Source organism: Pseudophryne corroboree, chromosome 3, assembly GCF_028390025.1.
Source record: "Pseudophryne corroboree isolate aPseCor3 chromosome 3, aPseCor3.hap2, whole genome shotgun sequence".
NCBI lineage: Eukaryota > Metazoa > Chordata > Amphibia > Anura > Myobatrachidae > Pseudophryne > Pseudophryne corroboree.
Window position 1 is genome coordinate 225,569,303 of NC_086446.1, and position 12,745 is coordinate 225,582,047.

General features: G+C 48.6%; 1 protein-coding gene across 1 annotated transcript in view; it reads right to left on the reverse strand.

Annotated features, from left to right (window-relative positions):
* The window catches only part of CHAT (choline O-acetyltransferase), a 248,852-nt gene that overhangs the window by 21,318 nt on the left and 214,789 nt on the right, over positions 1-12,745 (reverse strand). The gene's annotated exons all lie outside the window — the stretch shown is intronic.

The following is a 12,745-nucleotide window of genomic DNA, read 5'->3' on the forward strand; positions in this document are numbered from 1 at the left end:
CCATCATTTCAGTGACAGGGTCTGCCACACGACTGTGACTGAAATGACGGGTTGGTTTGGACCCCCACCGAAAAAGAAGCAATTAATCTCTCCTTGCACAAACTGGCTCTACAGTGGCAAGATGTCCACCTCATCATCATCCTCCGATATATCACCGTGTACATCCCGCTCCTCACAGATTATCAATTCGTCCCCACTGGAATCCACCATCTCAGCTCCCTGTGTACTTTGTGGAGGCAATTGCTGCTGGTCAATGTCTCCACGGAGGAATTGATTATAATTCATTTTAATGAACATCATCTTCTCCACATTTTCTGGAAGTAACCTCGTACGCCGATTGCTGACAAGGTGAGCGGCGGCACTAAACACTCTTTCGGAGTACACACTTGTGGGAGGGCAACTTAGGTAGAATAAAGCCAGTTTGTGCAAGGGCCTCCAAATTGCCTCTTTTTCCTGCCAGTATAAGTACGGACTGTCTGACGTGCCTACTTGGATGCGGTCACTCATATAATCCTCCACCATTCTTTCAATGGTGACAGAATCATATGCAGTGACAGTAGACGACATGTCCGTAATCGTTGTCAGGTCCTTCAGTCCGGACCAGATGTCAGCATCAGCAGTCGCTCCAGACTGCCCTGCATCACCGCCAGCGGGTGGGCTCGGAATTCTGAGCCTTTTCCTCGCACCCCCAGTTGCGGGAGAATGTGAAGGAGGAGATGTTGACAGGTCGCGTTCCGCTTGACTTGACAATTTTGTCACCAGCAGGTTTTTGAACCCCAGCAGACTTGTGTCTGCCAGAAAGAGAGATCCAAGGTAGGTTTTAAATCTAGGATCGAGCACGGTGGCCAAAATGTAGTGCTCTGATTTCAACAGATTGACCACCCGTGAATCCTTGTTAAGCGAATTAAGGGCTCCATCCACAAGTCCCACATGCCTAGCGGAATCGCTCCCTTTTAGCTCCTCCTTCAATGCCTCCAGCTTCTTCTGCAAAAGCCTGATGAGGGGAATGACCTGACTCAGGCTGGCAGTGTCTGAACTGACTTCACGTGTGGCAAGTTCAAAAGGTTGCAGAACCTTGCACAACGTTGAAATCATTCTCCACTGCGCTTGAGACAGGTACATTCCACCTCCTATATCGTGCTCAATTGTATAGGCTTGAATGGCCTTTTGCTGCTCCTCCAACCTCTGAAGCATATGGAGGGTTGAATTCCACCTCGTTACCACTTCTTGCTTCAGATGATGGCAGGGCAGGTTCAGGCGTTTTTGGTGGTGCTCCAGTCTTCTGTACGTGGTGCCTGTACGCCGAAAGTGTCCCGCAATTCTTCTGGCCACCGACAGCATCTCTTGCACGCCCCTGTCGTTTTTTAAAAAATTCTGCACCACCAAATTCAAGGTATGTGCAAAACATGGGACGTGCTGGAATTTGCCCATATTTAATGCACACACAATATTGCTGGCGTTGTCCGATGCCACAAATCCACAGGAGAGTCCAATTGGGGTAAGCCATTCCGCGATGATCTTCCTCAGTTGCCGTAAGAGGTTTTCAGCTGTGTGCGTATTCTGGAAACCGGTGATACAAAGCGTAGCCTGCCTAGGAAAGAGTTGGCGTTTGCGAGATGCTGCTACTGGTGCCGCCGCTGCTGTTCTTGCAGCGGGAGTCCATACATCTACCCAGTGGGCTGTCACAGTCATATAGTCCTGACCCTGCCCTGCTCCACTTGTCCACATGTCCGTGGTTAAGTGGACATTGGGTACAACTGCATTTTTTAGGACACTGGTGAGTCTTTTTCTGACGTCCGTGTACATTCTCGGTATCGCCTGCCTAGAGAAGTGGAACCTAGATGGTATTTGGTAACGGGGGCACACTACCTCAAGAAATTGTCTAGTTCCCTGTGAACTAACGGCGGATACCGGACGCACGTCTAACACCAACATAGTTGTCAAGGCCTCAGTTATCCGCTTTGCAACAGGATGACTGCTGTGATATTTCATCTTCCTCGCAAAGGACTGTTGGACAGTCAATTGCTTGGTGGAAGTAGTAAAAGTGGGCTTACGACTTCCCCTCTGGGATGACCATCGACTCCCAGCAGCAACAACAGCAGCGCCAGCAGCAGTAGGCGTTACACGCAAGGATGCATCGGTGGAATCCCAGGCAGGAGAGGACTCGTCAGAATTGCCAGTGACATGGCCTGCAGGACTATTGGCATTCCTGGGGAAGGAGGAAATTGACACTGAGGGAGTTGGTGGGGTGGTTTGCGTGAGCTTGGTTACAAGAGGAAGGGATTTACTGGTCAGTGGACTGCTTCCGCTGTCGCCCAAAGTTTTTGAACTTGTCACTGACTTATTATGAATGCGCTGCAGGTGACGTATAAGGGAGGATGTTCCGAGGTGGTTAACGTCCTTACCCCTACTTATTACAGCTTGACAAAGGCAACACACGGCTTGACAAATGTTGTCCGCATTTCTGTTGAAATACTTCCACACCGAAGAGCTGATTTTTTTGGTATTTTCACCAGGCATGTCAACGGCCCTATTCCTCCCACGGACAACAGGTGTCTCCCCGGGTGCCTGACTTAAACAAACCACCTCACCATCAGAATCCTCCTTGTCAATTTCCTCCCCAGCGCCAGCAACACCCATATCCTCCTCATCCTGGTGTACTTCAACACTGACATCTTCAATCTGACTATCAGGAACTGGACTGCGGGTGCTCCTTCCAGCACTTGCAGGGGGCGTGCAAATGGTGGAAGGCGCATGCTCTTCACGTCCAGTGTTGGGAAGGTCAGGCATCGCAACCGACACAATTGGACTCTCCTTGTGGATTTGGGATTTCGAAGAACGCACAGTTCTTTGCGGTGCTTTTGCCAGCTTGAGTCTTTTCATTTTTCTAGCGAGAGGCTGAGTGCTTCCATCCTCATGTGAAGCTGAACCACTAGCCATGAACATAGGCCAGGGCCTCAGCCGTTCCTTGCCACTCCGTGTGGTAAATGGCATATTGGCAAGTTTACGCTTCTCCTCCGACAATTTTATTTTAGATTTTGGAGTCCTTTTTTTACTGATATTTGGTGTTTTGGATTTTACATGCTCTGTACTATGACATTGGGCATCGGCCTTGGCAGACGACGTTGCTGGTATTTCATCGTCTCGGCCATGACTAGTGGCAGCAGCTTCAGCACGAGGTGGAAGTGGATCTTGATCTTTCCCTAATTTTGGAACCTCAACATTTTTGTTCTCCATATTTTAATAGGCACAACTAAAAGGCACCTCAGGTAAACAATGGAGATGGATGGATACTAGTATACTTATGGATGGACGAGCGACTGCCGACACAGAGGTAGCTACAGCCGTGGACTACCGTACTGTGTCTGCTGCTAATATAGACTGGATGATAATGAGATGAAATTAATATATATATATATAATATCACTAGTACTGCAGCCGGACAGGTATATATATTTATTATGTAATGACTGATGACGGACCTGCTGGACACTGTCAGCTCAGCAGCACCGCAGACTGCTACAGTAAGCTACTATAGTAGTATGTATCAAGAAGAAAGAAAAAAAAAAAACACGGGTAGGTGGTATACATATACAATTATATATATATTATATACAATTATATATATATATATATATATATATATATATATATATATATTAAACTGGTGGTGATTAATTAAACTGGTGGTCAGGTCACTGGTCACACTATCAGCAACTTGCAAGTAGTACTCCTAAGCAGACAATCACAATATATACTGGTGGTCAGTGTGGTCACAATGGCAGTGTGGCACTCTGGCAGCAGAGTGCCAGCAAAAGTGTGCACTGTACGTTAAAATATGTACTCCTGCTCTCAGACTCTAACTGCTCCCCACTGTCTCCCCCACAAGTCAGATATACAGTCACACTATCACTTCAGCAAGTAGTAGTACTCCTCCTAATGCTCCCCAAAATTACTAAAGTAAATAATACTGTGTCTCTCTCTACTCTAGTCTCACTCTCTATAAACGGAGAGGACGCCAGCCACGTCCTCTCCCTATCAATCTCAATGCACGTGTGAAAATGGCGGCGACGTGCGGCTCCTTATATAGAATCCGAGTCTCGCGATAGAATCCGAGCCTCGCGAGAATCCGACAGCGGGATGATGACGTTCGGGCGCGCTCGGGTTAACCGAGCAAGGCGGGAAGATCCGAGTCGCTCGGACCCGTGTAAAAAAACCTGAAGTTCGGGCGGGTTCGGTTTCCGAGGAACCGAACCCGCTCATCTCTAATAGAAAGGGCAGTACTGTGTGGTCTAATGTGAATAAAGAGCAATATGATGTGGTAAAACAAAAAGGAGAAAAAAGAAAGACTGTGCTGGGGCACTCATGTAAATATTAGTAGACAATAAAATGTAACTTTTAATTCAAGTAAAATTTTAATGTCTAGTAATATTTACAAGAGTGCCCCAACAGAGTCTTTCTTTTTTTCTCCTTTTTGTTTTACATATGTATACTGACTCTGGGAGCACCACCAACATTGAATTAGCACATAGAGTGTAAATTATAATATATAGTCGGTAACAGACTAATACCCACTAGAGGCCATAGTCTGATACAATAACCTGTTGCGGAACTACCACTCTTGAATCAATATGATGTGGTGTAATGTGAATAAGGAGCAATTCAGTGTGGTGTAATGTGAATAAAGGGCACTACTGTGTGGAGTAACGTATATATTGTAAAGTGGTACTGCGGTGTGATGTAACGTGTATAAGGGGCACTATTGCATAATAAAATGTGAATAAAGTTGCACTACTGTGTGGCATATTTGAATTGAGGGTACTATTGTGTGCCCATGCCCCTTGCCAGCAAAAACACACTCCTCTTTGGGCTGCGCACCGAATGTGCACACTGTTTCTATTTTAAATACAGGGGGTAGGAACACCAAAATGAGGAATGCTATGGGTGAGGGGTGATGGTGCTGGGAAAGGGGTACAGGGTCAGAGGCGGAAATAGCGATGGTGCTAGGGGGCACCAGACAAAATCTTGCCTAGGGCATCATATTGGTTAGAGCCGGCTCTGGCACCAGTGCATTATTTGCCCAAGCAAAAAAAAAAAAGCCTAGTTACTTGCTCTTTCTACACACATTCTGGGGGTGTAGTATGTTATGCCGGCGGTCGGGCTCCTGGCGGCCAGCATACTGACGCCGGAATCCCGACCGCCGGCATACTGACAGCTGGGCGAGCGCAAATGAGCCCCTTGCGGGCTTGCTGCACTCACCACGCTTCAGGCACGGTGGCACGTGCCACGCTATCTATTTTCCCTCCAGGGGGGTCGTGGACCCCCAAGAGGGAGAAAAGCTGTAGACATGCCAGCGGTCGGGATTCCGGCGCTGGTATGCTGGTCGTCGGGAGGCCGGCTGCTGGCAAACTGAAGACCACCCCTGCCTCAAACACTATATGTGCAGGTCCAGCAGAATCAGAGCAGGGGAGAAGTGCAGTGGTGGCTATAGCTTACAAGGTCTGCCGCCATAATTAAGCAACATAAGGATGTAGGATGTCTCTTTAAGTGACATCCTTTGTTTTCGTGCTGGATGCCCTCAGTGGTGCCCCACAGGTGCCGGCGCCCTAGGCAGCTGCCTAATGGTAGCATTGGCCCTGCTATAGTCACCGCTATAATTAAATTCCCACACAGAGCCGGCCCTAGGTATAGGCAAACTAGGCAATTGCCTAGGGCATTTGGTATGCCTATGGGCACCAGCAGCTTCTGTTGATTAAAATGATATGCGGCATGCCTATATTCTGTGTGTAGCATTTTGTATGCAGATACAGCCACAGTTGCACACAGTACAGCATGTTGCATATCATTTTAATCAGCAGAAGCTGCTTGTGCATCTTAGCCAAATTGCAATGCAAATTAGGTGCGTTTTCATCAAAAAAGGCGCCCAACGTTAGCAGAGTTGCCATCTCCTGCTTCATGGCATATTGAGGCAAGATATATGAGAACACACCTATATCCAAGCATAGGCAGAGATCACAGTGTTAGTTGCCGTGTGAGTGCTGTGTGTGGGTAGGTTTGTTGTGCAATAGTGTTTGGCATATGTGTAAGGGGCATTATGCGTGTCATTATGTGTGTAAGGGTATTACTAATGTGTGGCATTATATGTATAAAGGTGCTCTACTGTGTGGTGTTACGTATAGAAAGGGCACTATTGTGTGGTATAATGTGAATAAAGAGCAATATGGTGTGGTGTAATATGAATAAGGGGCACTACTGTGAGGAGTAATGTTTATAAGGTAAAGTGGTACTACTGTGTGATGCAACGTGAATAAGGCACACTATCGCATGATAAAATATAAATAAAGTTGCAGTACTGTCTAGCGTAATATTAATTGGGGGTACTATTGTGTAGCCATGCCCCTTCCCAGCAAGAACACGCCCCTTTTCAGGCTGTGCGCCGAATGTGTGCACTGTTTCTATTTAAAATATATGTGTGAGGGGTGGTGGTGCTGGGAAAGGGGTGCAAGGTCAGAAACAGAACAAGTGGTGGTGCTAGGGGGCACCAGCCAAAATCTTGCCTAGGGCATCATATTGGTTAGGGCCGGCTCTGTTCCCACAACCTACAACCATTTATATATGCATATTTTCTCCTATGGCAGGCCAATGAGAACTCTAAATTATCCCTGCAGAGCAGAGTGGAAGGAGATGGTACACAGTCCCAGTAGAGAGGCTGCTGCTGACAGTAAAGACTTAGATAATGGCATTTACACAGTTAGGTAACCCTCATTGTTAAATTGGCAGCAGATTAAATGACATATCTTGTTACAACATAACATTTACATTTTCATAACATTGACATTTTGCAACATTTATCAATGTCATGCCAGATGGGAAACTAAGAGCAGCTAGTGCAAGGCAGCACATTTGATTAAATTATTTGGAATAGAATCTCGGGAGTGCCTGATTTGTCAGACAACATATTTGTAGAGCCTAACAAATAGCACAACACTAGAGGATTTGGTGGGGGACCGAAAAGGTACAAAAAGGAGATTGATGCTCTAATAAGAACAAATGGCATCTGTGCTACTGGTTACATTGTCATGGTAATGATGCAATATTTACCACTGTAACTTATGCTTTATACTATATAACAGAGCTGTTACACCAAAATCCAAGGTAACGGGCTGGGGTCACTGAACATGGGTTTCAAGCCATGCCATAGCAGCTTGAGACCCGTCCACACCGCAGGTTGGATCCGAGTTATTGCTGGGGCTTCTCCTTTGCCGTTACTTGGAGAGGACATCATCTCCCAGCGCTGGCGAGCTGGCTCTCCATAGGGTGTTAATTGGATCCGGGTTATTTTTTTCAGGGACCATTTCACACAGAGCCGCGACCCCACGTTAAACCTGCAATAACCCGAGTTATTGCGGTGGTGTGAAAGGGGTATTGGTAATCAATTCTAGAACATCAACAGCATTTTTTATATGTTTACACTGCAATCTATAATTATTATTTCTCATACGTCCTAGAGAGTGCGAACTGGCTCCTCCCTCTATGCCCCTCCTCCAGACCTCAGTTTAGAAAATGTGCCAAGGCAGACTGATTGCACTCCAGTGGAGCTCTACTGAGTTTCACTGAAAGACTTTATGTTAGGTTTTTTATTTTCAGGTAGACGGCTGGCAACAGTCTCCCTGCTTGGTGGGACTTAGGGGGCAGAAGTAGGAACCAACTTCCTGAATAGTTTCATGGCTCTGCTTCTTGCTGACAGGACACCATTAGCTCCTGAAGGGTACTGAACACTAGCTGCGGCTACGCGCTCACTCCCACAGCACGCCTTCACCCCCCTAACAGAGCCAGAAGTCAGAAGACACGTGAGTATTATAACCGGAGATCTGCAAGAGGGACCTCCGGTCATCATGACTGCTGAAGGTACCGGGCAGCGAGCGGGAACGCTGCGTGGCCATGCTTCCCATAACACAGGCACAGCAGGGTGCAAGGCGCGGGGGGGGTCGCCCTGGGCAGCATGAAATCCTACTCTAACTGGCAAAAAAGTAGCATATTATGCCGTGGCACAATCCTACACCCCCGCCAGTATAAAAAATACCTCAGGTTTTCTGAGGGGAAATGCGCCATTACAGGGGGTAGGGCTCCCTCCTCAGTCAGTCAGCACACTGCTCAGCGCCATTTTCTCCTATGCAAGCTGCTGGGGAAGAAACGCTATTCCTCCTCCACTTCTGAATCAAGTATCAGGGTGCATTAAAGGGGGGGGCAAGGTATAAATTGTGCTCAATTTATGTGATTTGACATACAGGCAGTGATTTCTGCTGCGGAGTACACTGGGCTCCACAAGGAATGGACAATGGGGTGTAGAGTAGGATCTTGATCCGAGGCACCAACAGGCTCAAAGCTTTGACTGTTCCCAGAATGCATAGCGCCGCCTCCTATATCACCCCGCCTCCCTGCACAGGATCTCAGTTTTGCAGTTGGTGCTGTAGTAGCAGGCACTGAACAGAGGGGTTGCTCCAGGCAGCCCTAAGAAGAGCTTTTTTTCTGAGGAAAAAAGTGAAGACTTCAAGGGCAGCAGCAGTGTTACATGTCAGTGGACATTCATGGCTGCAGCTCCGGCTCTCCCCAGCGGCGCTGTACACTCCCGAGCCCTGGTTGCCGGGTAACTACAGCTGGAGGCTCCGGTTTTCTTCTTGTCAGGTACACACGACGGGGGCTCTCCGGGATCGCGTGGCCGTGCTTCAGGAGGTGGTAAGTGGGTCCCGCTTGTGGGACCCGGTCTTTATCGCAATCTGGCGGGGTTAGTGGGAGGCGGGCCGCGCGCGCTGGCGGTGGACACTGTGACAGTACAGGCGATCCCACTAGATCACCAGGGCATGGGACAGGTCAAGTTTTCTCTATAAACCGTTTTATTAGAGCCCGCAGTACCTGGTGGTTTTGCCAGCAGGGGGACAGAGCTTGGACCTGAAGCCCCTCCCCCAGCTCCAGGGCGCCATTTTCTGCAAATTTTCCCACCCTGGAGCTGCATATCTGTCGCTCCTTCACTCCCTGGCATTGTCTGCGGCGCCATTATCCCTCAGCTCACTGTTCCTAGGAATGCTTGGGCAAATCCTCATATGTAAAGCCGCCTGGTTGTCAGTGCTGTGACTTTACAAGACACTTAAGTATTCTACCTGCCTTTTTAGTCAGTGTTAGTAAGAAAGAGTGCACTTAGTCAGGGTTTCCTAGTACAATTACTCTGTGATATATATCCAGTTCTTACTGTGTACTGTTATATCTATTGTTATATAGCTGTGTAAGCTAGTCCAGTGCAGTATTATTGTTAGTAATAACCTCTGCATTGTACAGACTGTGACTGTTTGTGTGTGCATTTGATAGCTGAGTGGTGTCCATTTCGTGTCTTTCACTCAACCTGCTATCCCTATATTCTATAACCTGAGGGGGCTTGGTGCGTCAGGTTTTATCTAATATAGGATTTTCACAAAGATATACTGTATTATATATTTTTCTCTGTGATTTAGTCACCATATCTCTCTTTTATCTCTGCTGGTGCTGACTACACTGCGCAGAGGTTTGGGCTAGAGGTATCGTGCTGCTGACAAATTGTACTGTGTTACCTGATACTGCAAGTTATATCATGTCTGCTTCTGAGGGTAATGGTTCTGGGGCTGAACACACTGCCGGAGTTGCTGAAGCCGCAGATACCTATGAGGAGAATATAGCAGCTTTGGGCTCTTGTTCTGGGGGTTCCTTGCCCCCCAGTGGGACGGAGGTAAAGGGGGCAAATAATGACCCGTCGTGGGCCGCTTTTTCCACGCTTCTGCATACGCTAGTTCATAAACTAACACCCCCTATGGGACCCCCAATGCCGGTACAACCGTTTGTCGTCCCTGCAGCTAACCCGCCGTGGGCGGACGATTTATCTGCTCAAATAAAGAAGTTGAACCAGTCCCTGACTACTAAAAAGTATGACCGTCGCTCGCCTACGTCCAAGGGGTCCTCTAAGCGAGCGCTTGTCTCCTCACAATCCACTGCTGTCACTGACACCTCGTCGGATGAAGACGGCACTTACACTGACCCCACAGGTTCTGACTCGGATACGGCTGATGGGGAGGGTGGTTCACATGTGGATGTTCCTGATCTCTTGGAGGCTATTAAGTTAATTTTACAGATCACGGATGATCCCGAGCCATCCGTTCCTCCTAAGAAACCAGATAGGTTCAAGCGTCAGAAGGTGATTAAACAAGTTTTACCTCACTCTGACCACCTAATTGATATACGTCAGGAACCCTGGGAAAACCCGGGTACAAAGTTTGTGCCTCAAAAGAAGATGTTGGCTCGCTATCCCCTCACGCCAGAGCTGTCTAAGAATTGGGAAACGCCTCCTCCAGTGGACTCACATATGGCTAGGATGGTGGTTTCCTCAGCTCTACCGGTCACCACCGTCACGTCTCTAAAAGAGCCTACGGATAAACGTGTGGAGGGTTGTCTGAAAGCGATTTACACCCTCACGGGTGCTGCACAAAGGCCCACTATTGCAGCTACTTGGGCTGCAGAGGCCATTGAAGCATGGGCCTTGGAGTTAGATGCTGAAATCTCCTCTGACCATGCTAGACAAAGCTTGTCTTATATTGTTACAGCTTCTCGTTATATTAAAGAGGCGGCTTCTGATGCTGGTATCCTGGCAGCCAAGGCCTCTACTACATCAGTCCTGGCTCGCCAGGTATTTTGTGGCTGAGATCCTGGTCTGTGGATCTGGACTCTAGAAAAACCCTGGAGGTACTCCCTTTTAAGGGAGATATTCTGTTTGGGGAGGATTTAAATAAGATTGTGACTGACTTGGCTACTGCCAAAACTGCCTGTCTGCCAAGTACTGCTCCATCTGTGTCGAAGGCTAAAGGTACTTCCTTTAGCCCCTTTCGTCCTTCAGGTAAAGCAAAAGGTCAGGTGTACAACAAGTAAGCCAAAGCCCAAAAGAGCCTGGGCGGCCCGTCAGCCAGCTTCCAAGACAGATAAGCCTGCCGCATGATGGGGCGGGCCTCCCTCTGGGGGATCCCAGGGTGGGCGGCTGGCTTCTAGGGTATACCCAGGTATGGTTGAAGACCACTTCAGATGCCTGGGTACGGGAAGTCGTCACAGGAGGTTACGCCATAGCCTTAAAAAACCGACCCCCTCATCGATTTTGCCAGACAGATGTCCCGTTGGACAAGACAAAGGCAAATACTCTACATTCGGTGGTACAGACCCTTCTGGATACAGGAGTCGTAGTACAGGTGCCTCTTGCGCAGAGGGGCCGGGGGTACTATTCTCAGCTGTTTCTAGTCCCGAAACCGAATGGGTCCTACCGGCCCATTCTCAACCTCAAGGCATTGAACAGGTTTGTGAAGGTTTCCAAGTTCCGGATGGAAACCCTTCGCTCTATAGTTCTGGCCTTGGAACTTCATGGTCTCCCTGGATATACAGGATGCTTACCTGCATGTTCCTATAGCAGTGTCTCATCAGCAATACCTGAGATTTGCGATTGGCAACTGCCATTACCAGCTTCGGGCGTTACCTTTTGGTTTAACAACGGCTCCGCGAGTCTTTACAAAACTCATGGCGGTGATGACGGTGGAACTCCGCCGTCAAGGGGTCAGGATACTGCCGTATTTGGACGACTTGTTAATCCTGGCAAATTCCCCAGAACTAGTGTCATCTAGATGTGACGGTCCAGTTTCTGCAAGCCCACGGGTGGCTCATCAACTGGAAGAAGTCATCCCTGATCCCTGCTCAGAGCATGGTGCATCTGGGAGCACTATTGGGCACTCACAACCAGCGGTTGTTCCTGTCTCAGGAGAAAGTCCTGAAACTTCAGGACAGGACTCGTTGCTTCCTATCTTGTTCGCAAGTGTCAATACATTCGGCGATGCAGGTACTGGGCCTCATGGTGTCAGCATTTGACATGGTGGATTACGCTCAATTTCATTCTCGCCCTCTCCAGAGGCTGATTCTAGCCAAATGGGATAGCCTGCCTCACCTGATTAGGTCTCAAATGATCTCATTGACTCCGGAGGTCCGTCTGTCGCTGCTCTGGTGGCTCCGGGACCAACAACTATGCAGGGGCCGTCCGTTCTGGATATCCGACTGGGTCCTGTTGACGACAGATGCCAGTCTAAGAGGTTGGGGCATGGTGCTGGGGCAACACTCCCTTCAGGGGCAGTGGACCAAGGAGGGGTCCCTCCTCTCGATCAATATTCTGGAGTTGCGGGAGGTCTTCAATGCCTTAAACCTAGCCCAGCATTTAATTCAGAACCATCCTGTTCAAGTACAGTCGGACAACGCCACCACAGTGGCTTACATAAATCATCAAGGCGGCACTCGAAGCCGCCTAGCAATGAAGGAAGTCTCACGGATTCTACAGTGGGCAGAACGCCATCTACCGGCCATATCGGCAATATTCATTCCGGGAGTCCAGAATTGGGAAGCGGACTTTCTCAGTCGTCAGGACGTACATGCCGGCGAGTGGGGCCTCCATCCAGAAGTGTTTCAACTCCTAGTGGAAAGGTGGGGCCTTCCAGATGTGGATCTGATGACGTCTCGACACAATCACTAGGTTCCGGTCTTCGGAGCAAGGACAAGGGATCCTCAAGCAGCATTCGTGGATGCGCTGGCGGTACCGTGGAGGTTTCGGCTGCCGTACGTGTTCCCTCCGGTGTCACTCCTGCCCAGGGTAATTCGGAAGTTCAAGCAAGAAAAAGGAATTCTGCTTCTCATAGCTCCA